Source organism: Arachis stenosperma, chromosome 2, assembly GCF_014773155.1.
Source record: "Arachis stenosperma cultivar V10309 chromosome 2, arast.V10309.gnm1.PFL2, whole genome shotgun sequence".
NCBI lineage: Eukaryota > Viridiplantae > Streptophyta > Magnoliopsida > Fabales > Fabaceae > Arachis > Arachis stenosperma.
The window spans coordinates 102,405,733-102,412,920 of NC_080378.1; the positions used below are offsets into that span (position 1 = coordinate 102,405,733).

The 7,188-nt window shown below is 31.8% G+C and overlaps 1 long non-coding RNA gene across 1 annotated transcript; it reads right to left on the reverse strand.

The window, feature by feature from the left end:
• Window positions 1-408: 408 nt before the first annotated feature.
• LOC130961768 (uncharacterized) lies at window positions 409-6,559 on the reverse strand. The gene is made up of 8 exons (XR_009079617.1): window positions 6,400-6,559; window positions 5,949-6,162; window positions 3,263-4,112; window positions 2,938-3,163; window positions 2,389-2,843; window positions 1,936-2,294; window positions 1,068-1,857; window positions 409-813 (listed from the first exon to the last, which is right to left on the reverse strand). It is a non-coding gene; the product is annotated as an uncharacterized LOC130961768 (long non-coding RNA).
• Between the last annotated feature and the right edge of the window lie 629 nt (window positions 6,560-7,188).

Below are 7,188 nucleotides of genomic sequence, written 5' to 3' on the forward strand. Positions count from 1 at the left end.
AAGGAAAGAAAATGAAAGGAAAAGTTAATTTTTTTTATGTTGTTTGGATGAAGAGAAAATAGATGAAAAGAAAATGAGAGGAAAATTTTCTTTTGTTTGGATGAAAGAAAAAGTAGGAAGAGAGAAAATCATAAACAAATGAAATTACATAAATACCCTTCTTTATATTATATATAAATTATAATATACCAATATATTTAAATTATTTCTCTAATAAAAAAATTATCTAAATTATATTTCAAAATTTTAACGTGTTTTTTTCATTAAAAATAATAATTTTTTGAATTTATTTTGATGAATTTATTATTTTCTATTATACTTTAATGTCATAAATACAAACATATATTATTCTTTTTAAAAATATATAAATACATAATCTTGTAAAAAAATAATAAAAACTACTCATACTTTACGTCATTAATCTTCTTAAGCATATTTAAAAAAAATTCACTAAATTGTAATTACAAAATAAAATATTCTCAAAAGTTGGTAGCATTTCTTTCCAAGTATGTGCGACCAAAAATCATATACAATTTTTATAAACATATAACAAAACGCCAAAAAAGTAATAACCAAAAGAACTCTTAGAGAGTACTATTTTATCACCAAACAACACTTTTCAAAAGGGTAATTCTTCATGGTCAGCGACATCGCCTACTTCCAAAAAATAAAATCTACATAGTTGGAGCCATCTGTACCCATCTACTTCAAAAAAATAAAGTTTCTCCGAGTCAAAAATATTAACACATGATCAAATTTTACTTGTACTAAGCTGTGACCTTCTTGTTCCCAAACATTTTCAAATTATGATTCCTGCACGAGCATATACAACAAAGATAACTTAATTCAGAGATTAGAGTTGATCATGATAATCTATTATATCGATGTCTTTCTATTTAAACAACCAATCAATCTCAAAGTATATAAACATAAAGTGATTTTCAACCATGGTTAACATAAATACATGAAGATATATCCATAGTATATGACACTCAGAAACACATAATCAATTAATGAAAGCAATAGCCTCAAACTAATCAGAAATTAAGTGCGTATATAAGTTATACCTGTAATGGTTAATGTTTTATGATAGTACCATATCTCCTAAGCGAACACCAGCAGCTGTCATGAAATGAAAAAGAGCATCCAATCGCATTTCAGGTGGGATCCCAAAGATTTGGCGCTTTTTCTGCTCATTTTCACATAAAAACTGATAACACTACATCCGAGCTGAACCTATCAGACCCAATTCAGACAACATATCCCATACATCTGATTCGCTATAAAGGCGAGGCCTACTTTGTTGCATAATAGCCAACCCTTTTTCAGCAATTGCAACTTGTCTTTCAATTAACGAGACTTGTTTTTCGGCAACCGAAACTTGCCTCTCAGCCATAGAAGCTTGTCTCTCAGCTGATTCAACCTGTCTCTGAGCTACGTCATGTAGCTTGCTAGACAGATAAGTACCCTCTTTGACAGCATCGGCCATGGTAGTAATTCCCAAAGCAACTTTTTCATATTGTGCCTCCAAAAAATCATTCATAGGAGACTTACGCTTTGTTCCTCTTGACGCTGAAGTCCCACCTAATTGATTCGGTTGACTATGAGGACCACTTGGTGAATCTAAATTAGCAAGAAACGTTGGGGTATCATGTCCCATATTAACATCTATGTCAGAAAATCCAATGTTTTCAAATGAGTCATTCAAATCAATGTGATCTCTAGCAATTTCTTGAATCCTTTCTCGTGACGTAGCAGCTCCTTTACCAGTAACTCTATCAGCTCCGAACAACTCCTTCAAAGTATCATAATGCTTAATTTGCATTTTTTTTTTCATTTTTCTGCTTGTGGTTTCTCCTACATAAACAAGTGTTGAAATTATTTGGTGACTAACTTCATCAATTATATAAGTAACAAAAGCAAAGTTTAAGATACCTTAATGAAGTCTTGCCACACCTCCTCTTCAGCTTCAAACTTTCTAGTTACAGGATTCCATGCAAATCCACTTAAGTGATGAAATAAGTCATATGCCTCAGCAAAATGATCTTTTAATGTCTTCATTCTATTCTTTATGTGATTTTTTATTATGTGAGGGCCTATTACTATGCTCAAAGTCTTCACAACATTGGCATATGCTTCAGTTGTCCACGAGCCATCGTGCCTATTACCTTTCGATGCTTCCTCTGCTAATGCATTTAGAAAAACTTCATCCATATCATCAGACCATCTTAAATTGTCTTTCGAAGGTTGGTTGGCTTCTGCTGTTTTATTTCCTTTATTCGGCATTATGTAACCTGTAACAATCCCATAAAAAATCTAATCAAACAATTCTAAGTGGAAACTATACATTCATATATATACATATTCACATACAAGAAACATAATCACCTATAATGATTGATACACATTCCACATTTCGAATGCAATGTTATCTCTTAACAACGATGCATGCCTATATTCCTCATCACGTGGTTGATTTGACTGTGATCTATCTATGCTTTGTTCTTGTAGCAATTCTCGATCAACCGCATCAATTATAGACTGATCAACATCGACACCCATTAAATAGTTATGCAGTATGAAACATGCCAAAAAAATGTCTCGCATAGTTTCAAATGAATAATAAGGTTCTGTGTCGCCGGTTATAATTGGGAATCTTTTCTTTAGAACTCCGAAACATCTTTCGATGACATTTCTTAATAAAGAATGTCGGTGGTTGAATAATTCTTTGGGATTTTGTGGCTCACGCACTGAATACTCTTTCAAGTGATACCGAACACCTCTATATGGTGTCAGTATCCCAGGCTTTAGCATAAATCCAGCATCGCCTAGATAATATTTTCCTACACCAGTTACATACACAAATTAAAGTATTGTATACTGTGACTATGAATTTAACTTTATATAGACAACATCATAAATAACACTATCACAAACCTTCGGGTATTCGAAGTGGATGTTCCCTACTTAAAGCATCTTTCAAAATTCTAGAGTCAGAGGCAGTTCCTTCCCAACCAGCCAAGACATACGTGAATTTCATATCAAACCCACAGGCAGCTAAAATATTTTGTGTTGGATGATCTTTTCTTCCCCGAAAACGAGGGGCTTCCACCCTTGATACCTTCACACGACTATGGGTTCCATCTATGGCTCCAATGCAGTCCTTGTTTCAAAAGTATATTGACATATTCACATAACAGTTTTGTAATTATTTCATACATAATTTCATAAATGACACTAACAAAATTAAAAGAGTTAGTACCTTAAAAAACGGATAGAATCGACTATTATTACGTATTTCATAAGGAACATCTTCACCAGATGGTTGCTTGAAGAACTCTCCCTCTAACTACAGAATAGCATGTAGGACATTGTGAAAGTGACGACTAATTGTCTCCCCTGAGCGGTGGAAGAAGAATGACATGGTTCTAGTTTTCACATTATGCCCTATAATATGTAGGAATTTAGCGACTTGCTCTTCAACGGTAGAACGAATTGAATCCTTTACTCTACCAGTTCCTCTTAACTTTTGACATAACTGCCTAAACGCTTCCGGGCCCATACGTATGACATCGCGGCATTTTTCAGACGTCAGTAACTGTGTCATTAACTGCGTGCGCCTATTTTCTCTTTCCAAGTTTTCGTAACTGATTTGCCTAGTCCTATATTGTGATAAAAATTCTAAAGAATACAACGTATGCACCGTAACACACGAAAGAGATGTGACACAAATATGTTGTCTCTTTTCTAACTCTTCCCTGACACGAGTTAAGATTTGTATTAGTTCAGGATGATACAGGTCAGTAGAAGTGACTTGATCTACTTGAAATCCTAAGTCAGGTATGACGTTCGTTATGTCTTCTACATTCGCATCCTCGATATTTTTGTCATCCATCTATGAAAATATAATGTTTAGGGTGAACATATGAAACATAAACGTAACTAGAAAGTAACATATGTGGTCACGTTTTAGCAATTCATTTGTTGTGAAACAAAAGAATAAAACTAAAGCTTTATATAAAATTATGGTGTCACGTTACACAGTATAAAAATATCTTGTTATGAGGTACTTATCGCAAACTTGTAAATGCCAAACTCGATTCCAAAGCTCACTGTCATAAATGATAAACGAAAACTGTAAATCACATGATATATTACTCAATGCATTAGATTAGCACCAAAATTCAATGGACTTGGCTACTAAAAGCACTTAATAATCTAAATGGCCAAAAACTAATTTAACCAACGCAACATTTTGTATATTATGTAAAAAAATAGTTGAAAATGCGTTGCACAACGATGCTTTCTTGTGAAGATAAAAAAAGAAATAAAAAAATGATATAATTAAGAAATCAAATCAATATAAAAAAAGGTAACAAATAAAAAAGAAAGTTAAGAAATCAAACATGTATAAATCATTGTCATGACTGAGCAACATGTGTACATATTCTATGAACATTAAAATTTAAATTTGAAACTCCCAGCTCCTTAAAATTTTGTTTATTAATAATTATAGTATACTAATATCAGTATATAACACAAAAATTAAGCTATGCTTTTCTACAATAAGAATATAAATAGAACTTATCAACGGTAATTATTATGACATACATATAGATTGAAATTTAACAAAATTAAATATAAATTATCCAATTAAAATTTCTTAAACTTTTTAAGGAGGAAACATACTTTATCTATGAGCAATTGAGAACAAATAGAAACATGTGTACTGGTTGGGAAACGAGACCAATTCAAAGGCCATCAAAAGCTCATAGATGTCCTTACTCAAGTAGGCCCCTGCCTTTAATTTGATGGCTACACCATACTAACTTGTCCCTCTTGTTAAATACTGTTTGTTTATTGAGTGAGTAACCTTAAGTTAGAAACAAGTATACTATAGTATTAAATTGCTAATAGGGATTTCTTTTTACCAATTCAAGTTCTTTTAAGTGGCCTTGTTATTGTATCTAAGTGTATATTATAGTATTAAATTGCTAGTACTACAAAAGGAGTTGATCATCATAAGGAGTTGATCATCATAAGGAGATAGTTTAAAAGCAAATATAACCTTAGCACAAAACCTTCCAAGTCCTTTAATGACCTTGGATCAACTTCAAGCACTCTTTGCTGTTCAGGGACTCAACACTACTGATTTAGTTGCACTCTCAAGTATAATAATCTAGCAATTACTTTTTGACCAATACATGATTAGCTTTTTACCACTACAAATAAATTATAAGAAGTAAATTTGATCTTATCACCACTTTAATATCTACCATGTAAAATATCATCCATTTATCATGAATTTTCCACCACCAATCTTTCATTAAACTAAGTTAATTAAGATTCATTTTAAATTATTTAAATATACAGCAACATTCAAGAGATAAAACTTTTGGCATTTTCTACTTGTTTTTCACACACCCACTTTTCATAGCATTATTAATCATAATGTACATAGAGTTCATAATCACTAGTGAATCCTTTTCTTTCATATTTGGACCACTTCATCAGATTTAAAAGACCTTGTGTATTTATCCAATAATAAATTATTATGATGTAGTTCTTGTGACAATCAGAGCATAAAACTGAATTGGATAAGAGCCTCCTCTAACGTTGAATTTAGTTACTTTGATAAGTTGATTGTATAATATTATCAAAAATCATAAATAAAAAGGAAGACCTTATGATCTTCATCTTGTGATATATTTACTATATTAATCTATTACTCTGTTATTACTAGAACACTAATATGAATTATAATATTGAACAAAACATGAAAAATATTACACGGTTACTATTTTTAACTAATATTAATTAATATTTTAAATTAATATTTTTTATCAAATTCTTATGCGTTAAAAATTATTTCTTTGTGGACCAAACAAATGAAAAAGAACCAAAAAGGGGAAGGGGGAGCAGTGATGTTTGAAGAGTTAAATAATAACCTTTGTATCAAACCAACAAACACTTGGTGTGCGTGTGGTTGTTTTTGAAATAAACTGTTTCAATGCCAGCAAAAGACTCCTTCTGCTTTGTTTCTAAGGTACACTCTGTGTTTCTTTTATGATGGTTCTTCTGTTTTTTCCCTTTGAAGCTTCGGAGAAAATTGCCCCTTGGAGAAGAGGAGAGAAGAGAGAGCAGTTAAAGAACAGAACAATCCTGTTGAAAACCAAAGAATGTGGTTGGATTTTTGAATTAGGATGAAAGACCCAATTAAAAACAATGAAAAAAAGCATGGATTAATTTTCCACTACAAACATAAGAATCATACATAGAACATAGAATCAAAACAATATCTCAGTTGAAAACCAAAAGAAGAATTCAAAATATGTACTGTGATGATTTTTGCATTTTATTTTTGGGAAAAACTACCACTACAACAGAAAAAGAACACACCTTTGGCATGAGGATGCAGGGATGAAGATGCGGTGGAGCTGTCACTACGATGATGAAGCTCATGCAGCGATGCCGACGGAGTTAGGAAGCTCTGGCGTCGCTGTTGAAGATGACGGGAAAATAGGGAAGAAGAAGAGACGTGTTTTTCTTTTCAAAAGAGTGAATTAGGGATTTTGTTCTGCTACTAATGAAAGGGCATATATGTAATTTTATCCATTTTGGCACTTTCATCCCAGTTTTCTTCGCAGTTTTGGGCAGAAAAAATTAAGCTGGGCCCTACATACGCTTTTTTGTTTTCCAAGCAATTTCCCTACTGATCCAAACAGAGGAAGATTAAATTTTCCACCCATTTTCTTTCCCTTTGTTTTCTTTCCTCCTAAATTCTCTTAAAACAAACACTGCGTAAGGGATTAAACTTACACAGTGTTTGGTTCAAACGAAAATAAGGGGAAGGAAAATACAGGGAAAGAAAACGGGTGGAAAGACAAGTTTTCCATTGTTTGGTTTATCAAAGAAAATGAAGAGGAAAAGAAAAAAGTAGAGTGGGGTCCACAAAAAAATTTTCTCTTCGGCTGGGAGATGAAAACTAACAAGAAAGAGAAAATAGTGATATAATTACAAATTTACCCTCTATTTAATAAAAAGATCAAAATATTTTATTTTATTTTTTTTATATTTGAAAATCATCTCTTGTAATCTTCTTAATTTTACAACACTATCAAACTTTATTTTTTTCTTAAATATAATTTAAGAGATTAATAATATAATTTATGAATAATTATTTACTTA